At 39.9% G+C, this 7,949-nt stretch overlaps 1 pseudogene; it reads left to right on the top strand.

The window, feature by feature from the left end:
* The first annotated feature begins 3,733 nt into the window (after window positions 1-3,733).
* Window positions 3,734-6,108, top strand: LOC138418547 (programmed cell death protein 10 pseudogene; annotated as a pseudogene).
* Window positions 6,109-7,949: the final 1,841 nt, after the last annotated feature.

The raw sequence follows: 7,949 nt of genomic DNA, 5'->3' as shown, positions 1-7,949 counted from the left end.
TCCTTTCAATCATGACATTCCATAATCTATCTAAAGACAAAAGTGTTTAGTATAGGCTGCACCATTTGTTGTTGTTCAGTCATTAAATTGTGCCCAACTCTTTGCAACCCATAGACTGTAGCACTCCAGGCTTCTCTGTCCTTCACTATCTCCCAGAGTTTGCACAAACTCATGTCCACTGAGTCGGTGATGCCATCCAACCATCTCATCTTCTGTTGCTCCCTTCTCATGCTGCCCTCAATCTTTCCCAGCATCAGGGTTTTTCCCAGTGAGTCGGCTGTTCGCATCAGGTGGCCAAAGTATTGGAGCTTCAGCTTCAGCATCAGTCTTTCCAATGAATATTCAGGGTTGATTTCCTTTAGGAGTGACTAGTTTGATCTTGCAGTCCAAGGGACTCTCCAGCACCACAATTCAAAAGCATCAATTCTTCAGCACTCAGCCTTCTTTATCGTTCAACTCTCACATGCGTACATGACTAATAGAAAAACCATAGTTTTGACTACATGGATCTTTGTCAGCAAAGTGATATCTCTGCTTTTTAACACACTGTCTAGGCTTGTCATAGTTTCCAAGGACCAAGTGTCTTTTAATTTCATGGCTGTCGTCAATGTCTGAAGTAAATTTGGAGCCCAAGAAAACAAAATCTGCCACTATTTCCATTGTTTCCCCATCTATTTGCCATGAAGTGATGGGACCGGATGCCATGATCTTCGTTTTCTGAATGTTGAGCTTTAAGCCAGCTTTTTGCTCTCCTCTTTCACTTTCATCAAGAGTCTCTTTAGTTCTTTTTTGCTTTCTGCCATTAGGGTAGTATCCTCTGTATATTGGAGGCTGTTGATATTTCTCCCAGCAATCTTCATTCCCTGGTGGCTCAGAGAGTAAAGAATCCACGCGCAATGCAGGAGACCTGGGTTCTATCTCTGGGTTAGGAAGATCCCCTGAAGGAGGGCATGGCAATCCACTCCAGTATTCTTGCCTAAAGAATCCCCATAGACAGAAAGCCTGGTGGGCCCCAGACCATGGGCTGCAAAGAGTCAGACACAACTGAGCAACTAAGCACACAATCTTCATTCCAGCTTGTGATTCATCAGCCCTACTCTGCATATAAGTTAAATAAGCAGGGTGACAATATATAGCCTTGATGTACTCCTTTCTCGATCTTGAACCATGTCTGTTGTTCCATGTCCAGTTCTAACTGTTGCTTCTTGACCTGCCTAGAGGTTTCTGAGAAGGAAGGTAAGGTGGCCTGGTATTCCCATCTCTTTAAGAATTTTCCAGTTTGTTGTGATGCACACACATAAAAGGCTTTAGTGTATCCAATGAGGCAGAAGTAGATGATTTACTGGAGTTCTTTAGATTTTTCAATGATCCAACAGATGTCAGCAATTTGTTCTCTTGTTCCTCCGTCTTTTCTAAATCCAGCTTATACATCTGGAAGTTCTCAGTCCACATACTATTGAAGCATACACAACCTTCGTGTACCACTTCTAGATCTAGGTGCTACATGAATTCATCTAAAAATCTGGATCTTCTTGGTTCATCTTTCTTGGACCTTGGTTATGTTCTCAACCAGGCTGTCTCCTCACTGGGGCAAGATGGCCACCAGCTGCTCCAGACTCACATCTACCCTTTCAGTAACTCCAGAAGAAGCAGCAAGCTTCTTTTCCATTGTTTCAGGGTCATCCTGTTTGGAATACCTCAAGTCATTTACCAATCCTTGAACAAATCTCTAAGCCAGAGTGACAGTGTGTTCTAATGGGCTTCAGTTTCAGATCTACAACAAGATCTAGAGCTGGTGAGGCTAGCCACCCAGGGGAGGCTCCCTGAGAAAAACCAGTGTGTTATTACCAGCAGAAATGAGAAAGTGACACTGAATGAGCCGAATCGATCTATGTCCATTACAATAAAATAAACAGCAATCATATCTCGTGGGCTGTAGCCATGGAGAGTGGACCTAGCACACGAATGTTTATTCAGTGCTGGTCTGGATAACTTATTACATAGACATGTTTGTCCAAAGGCATGGACCACCATCCCCATAATAGTCCTGTTTGTTCTTTTTTTTTTTTTTTAAATTTATCTCCTTTCAAGAGAACAGTCCCAGTAACAGAAGCCCTCCCATCTCCTTCAGTCCTGTCTCTGCCAGTCAACAGCCACTGCTAAAGGTAGAAGAGAAAAATCTCCTATCACCTTGATAGGCCTCCTGCTTAGGTGTATTTTTGTTCCTTTACCTAACCCCGAAGGCGATCTTTATTTTCTCCCCTACTGAGTGGTTTGATGACTGTCTGCTTTAATCATTAAAGAGACTTAGAAATTTGCTAGGGGAAAAACTGTAATCCTTGCAGAACAGGAATATCTGAAGTGCTTTTTCTATTAATGACCTTGGCCCTGAAAAGGAATCTGAGCACCAGTGATATATTGCCAGCCTCCAGGCCTGGAGAATGAAGACTTGCTTCTCTGCCTCCTTGTCCTCCATCAGCAGCTGGCCCCAAGGCATCACCAGTCTCGATTAGACCAAGACAAGTGCTTTCAAGTCCATTTCCTCTTTCCAGCCCATTCTGGGCCACAGCCCAGCTCAGGTAAGCTCCCTACTCTTGCCATAATTCAAACAGCCACCCCAGAAGTCTCAGAAGAAATGATCTGCCTGCAGCCTTGAAGCTTTGTCTGAGGAGAACTCAACTCCTTTTTAGGATAGAAAGGGAAGAATACTTAGTGTAAATGAGAATTAAAAGGTATGAAAACTAAGAGCTGTTATCTAGGCAACCAAATTCTTTCTTCTTTCCTAAAAGCAAGGAAGAGAGTCCAGCGGTGATTTCTTCAACACTAAAACCTGCTTGTCCCCTGTTCAAATCTTTCTCTGGCTCCCTAATGTCTTAGAGATAAAAATCAACCTCTTGAGTGTACCTTCCAGGCCCTGTGTGATCTGGCTCCTACTTCATTTCTAGTCTCAGGTCTGTTCGTTTTATCCCTCCACTTTGTTTCACTGTGTCTTAAAAAAACCCATCTTGCTCTTGCCAGAAAGCTAGCTTATTCTCCCTATTTAACATGTTTCTCTGCTTGGTTACCGTATTAGTTTCCTTTTGCCCCTCTAACAAATTACCACAAACTTGCTGGCTTGAAACAACATAAATGTTTAAGGATATGGGCTGGAGACATCTGAGAATATCCCAATTTGCAAATTTCATCCCTCTTCATTCCATGTCACTTCTATAACAACATTTGTGAAGTTAATTTATTCTATTTTTCTAACAATTACTGAGAGAACAGTAATAAAATATCCCAGTGTGATTCTGGACTTTTTCCATTTATCACTTTAGTTATGTCATTTTTTTGCTTCAAATATTAAGCTCTTTTAACAGGTACATGAACATATATGATGGTTAAGTCTTCCCAACAAACTGACAATTTAATTAATATGAAATACCCACTTTACTTTTGGTAATGCTCATCTGACCTGACATCTACTTTGTATAATATTTACATAGCTGCATCCTCTTTCTTAAACTGTCAACCTTATGTATTTTCTTCCACTGTTTTACCTCCAATCTATGTCTTTATATTTAAACTGTTTCTGTCACGAATGACATATAGTTGCTGCTGCTGCTAAGTCGCTTCAGTCGTGTCTGACTCTGTGCGACCCCATAGACGGCAGCCTACCAGGCTCCCCCATCCCTGGGATTCTCCAGGCAAGAGTATTGGAGTGGGTTTCCATTTTCTTCTCCAATGCATGAAAATGAAAAGTGAAGTGAAGTCGCTCAGTCATGTCCGACTCTTAGCGACCCCATGGACTGCAGCCCACCAGGCTCCTCCGTCCATGGGATTTTCCAGGCAAGAGTACTGGAGTGGGGTGCCATTGCCTTCTCCAATGGCATATAGTTAGGTCTTACTTTTTATCTAACCTGACAGCTCTGCCTTGTAATGTGCTGTTCTGTTTCTTTAATGTAGTTGTTTGTTAGCATATGTTTAGGTCCACCATTTTTTATCCACTTGCCATTTATTCCATTTACTCCATCTACTGTGTTGGCCAAAAAGTTCATTGGGATTGTCCCATAAAATGTTATAGAAAAACCTAAATGAACTTTTTGGCCAACCCAATATTTCATCTGTTCCTTTGTTCCTTCTTTTCTCCATTATTATTTGAGTAAACTGAGTACTTTTTAGTATTGTATTTTCTTTCCTTTGACTTTTGAACTATATCACTTTGTGTTATTTTCCTTAGTAACTTCTCTAGAGTAACACTGTCTATTAGAAATACAATGTGAGCCACACATGTAACATTTACAGAATATCTCGATTTTTAGTTCACAGATTACCAAACTTAAAAGCAGTTAAATTAATTTAATAATATATTAACCTAACATAACCTAAATATTATCACTTTAATGTGTAATATGATATTTTAGATTCTAAAATTACATTCATACTATCTTTGAAATCTGATCTGAATTTTTATACCTGTAGCATATCATAACTGTTAAAGTGAAAGGTAGTTCTGTAAAAACAATAAAATGGTGCCTCATAGAAGAATGCATACACCACTTCAGTTTTTCATTTAAATTTAAGTAATTAAATGACAAATTCATCTCCTCAGTTTCATTAGACACATTTCAAGTGCTTAGTAGCCCCATGTGGCCAGTAACTGCTGTATTGAACAGAACAGCTCTGGAGTTCACAATATGTACATTTAATTTATTGCAGTCCAGCCTAAAATAATATTAAGTTCTTAATTAGCAATGAAGTTCTCCCACAACAGCACAATTCCACTTATCCTTCCTCATACTTTGTGCTATACTCACATATCTTTTTCTTCCATCTATGAATATAGACCTTGCAACACAAGGTTATGATTTTTGCTCCAAGCATCCTGTAGTCACCCATCAAAAAATGGACAGAAGATCTAAATAGACATTTCTCCAAAGAAGACCTACAGAAGACAAGCCAAAAAGCACATGAAAAGATGCTCAAGATCGTACATTATCAGAGAAATGCAAATCAAACCTATTGTGAGGTACTACCTCACACCAGTCAGAATGGCCATCATCAGAAAGTCTAAAACAATAAAAGCTGGAGAAGGCGTGGGGAAAGGGGGACCCCTCCTATACTGTGGGTGAGAATGTAAATTGGTACAGCCACTATAGAGAACAGTATGGAGGTTCCTTAAGGGACTAAAACTAGAACTACCATGTCATCCAGCAATCCCTCTCCCGGGCAAATATCTGGAGAAGACACATGCACTCCTATGTTCACAGCAGCACTATTTACAATAGCCAAGACATGGAAACAACCTAAATGTCCACTGAGAGATGATCAAATAGAAATGCGGTAGGAAGAGGGCTCCAAAGATGGGAAGTGAAGTCAGTGCCTCAGTAGCCAAGCAGAACTGTAGAAGGAAGAGTCAGATGTTGACAGAGATCTATGATTCAGTTGCAGTTTCATACTGTTCTCCCTAAGGGGTTGGCTTTTCAGTGAGGGTGACAATGGAATAGATGAAGCTGAGACCACTTCTGTGGTTTCTATGACCCTCTATGCAGTCATGTATCCTGTGTTTAATGAGATAAAATGAGTAAATCTGTCTGTAGCTCAGACACTGAGAGAAGCTTTCATCAAGGCTGAAAAAAGAAATCCCATGACTCATACAAGACATCATTATGAAAATTTTAGGGACAAAAAAGTGTAGAAGTCAACTTCACAGAGTCCCTTCTTTAAATGACAGCTGATGATGTAGAAGAGTATATGATTAAACGACCAGAGCCAGAATTCCAAGACCTAAATGAAAAAGCACAAGCCCTTAAACAAATTCTCGGTAAGATCCCAGATGAGATACATGACAGAGTGAGGTTTCTGCAGACAGTCAAGGATATAGCATGTGCAATAAATAAATAAAAAGTGATCAGTGTCTTCAAGAAATATCAGTACCAGAACCACAGGGCACTTGAAGACCAAAAGAAAGGGTCTGTGAAGTACTCCAAAAGTTTCAGTGGTACTCTGAAAACCTGTTTTAAAGATGACAAGGTAATAAATGTGTTCATAAGTGCCAACAAACTAATTCATCAAACTGACTTGATACTTCAGACCTCAAAACTATGGCCTGAAAGTTGTATATGTTAACAGATATACTTCTCAGTGGCAGCATTGGATTGTCTGTATCCATAAACTTTAAAGTTTGACTGTATAAATTATCAGTCCCTTCTGAATGGATCTAATAATCCAGAATGTTGAATGGGATTACTGGCATATTATACCATGTTTTTGTAAAATATAGCTTAATCATAATCAGTCTGAAGATTTTACATCACTTTTGCTATTATCATTCTTTTAAGAATGCTAAGCCAAAAGAATTTATGCCTTACATGTCATTATATAACTTTCCTTGAAAGAATTATAAATATTGAGGTTTGTTTCTGACATTTTAACTTGAAAGTGATATGCTACAAGATAGTACTTTAACAACGTTTGCTGCCAAATATTCAATAAATAGTTTACATCTGTTAAATATTTCTTTACTTGCAAATATGCATATATATATATATAAAATCAGAAGACCAAGATGACTGTGTAATGTCTAAAGAGTTCTAACAGGAGTTTATTAGCAGTTTATCAGATAATAAAGCAGTAAGAATTCCTATTTTTCTTTCCTTAATCATTCTGGGCAAAAACTAGTTAATGGAGATACTTTTGCTAGTTATTATATCTGAGATACTGAGTATTTTTCCAAACTTTGTTTTAAGAGACTTATGAGAAGCAGATGGCAGTTTACAGCGTCTTCACACTATACTGCCACTTTTGAACACTATGATGATGTAAGATTAACTCTTTCTGATTTGCTGGGCCCTAATAAGCTCTGCTGAAGCCTGGCTTGAAGAATTTTGAGCATTACTTTACTAGCGTGTGAGATGAGTGCAATTGTGCAGTAGCTCGAGCATTCTTTGGCATTGCCTTTCTTTGGGACTGGAATGAAAACTGACCTTTTCCAGTCCTGTGGCCACTGCTGAGTTTTCCAAATTTGCTGGCATATTGAGTGCAGCACTTTCACAGCATCATCTTTCAGGATTTGAAAGAGCTCAACTGGAATTCTATCACCTCCACTAGCTTTATTCGTAGTGATACTCTCTAAGGCCCACTGACTTCACATTCCAGGATGACTGGCTCTAGGTGAGTGATCTGGTATTCCCATCTCTTTCAGAATTTTCCAGTTTATTGTGATCCACACAGTCAAAGGCTTTGGCATAGTCAATAAAGCAGAAAGAGATGTTTTTCTGGAACTCTCTTCCTTTTTCCGTGATCCAGCAGATGTTGGCAATTTGATCTCTGGTTCCTCTGCCTTTTCTAAAACTAGCTTGAACATCCATCTAGTCAAAGCTATGGTTTTTCCAGTAGTCATGTATGGATGTGAGAGTTGGACTGTGAAGAAAGCTGGGCATCAAAGAATTGATGCTTTTGAACTATGGTGTTGGAGAAGACTCTTGAGAGTCCCTTGGACTGCTAGGAGATCCAACCAATCAATCCTAGAGGAAATCAGTCCTGGGTGTTCTTTGGAAGGACTGATGCTAAAGCTGAAACTCCAGTACTTTGGCCACCTCATGCCAAGAGTTGACTCATTGGAAAAGACTCTGATGCTGGGAGGGATTGGGGGCAGGAGGAGAAGGGGACGACAGAGGAAGAGATGGTTGGATGGCATCAGCAGCTCGATGGACGTGAGTTTGAGTGAACTCCAGGAGTTGGTGATGGACAGGGAGGCCTGGTGTGCTGCAATTCATGAGGTTGCAAAGAGTCGGACATGACTGAGCGGCTGAACTGAACTGAACTGAATAAGCTCTGCACCTTTCTTCCATGAATAGCCACAACTATAGTAATTTGAAGCCATACCGGTGCTAGTTGCACACATGGAGCACAGAAAGATTGGTACCTATTCCAGATAAGCCACCTGATATGTAGCAAAGCTGGAATTC

This window comes from Ovis canadensis, chromosome 14 (genome assembly GCF_042477335.2).
Source record: "Ovis canadensis isolate MfBH-ARS-UI-01 breed Bighorn chromosome 14, ARS-UI_OviCan_v2, whole genome shotgun sequence".
NCBI classification, from domain to species: Eukaryota; Metazoa; Chordata; class Mammalia; order Artiodactyla; family Bovidae; genus Ovis; species Ovis canadensis.
This window is presented reverse-complemented; position numbering and strand designations above follow the sequence as displayed.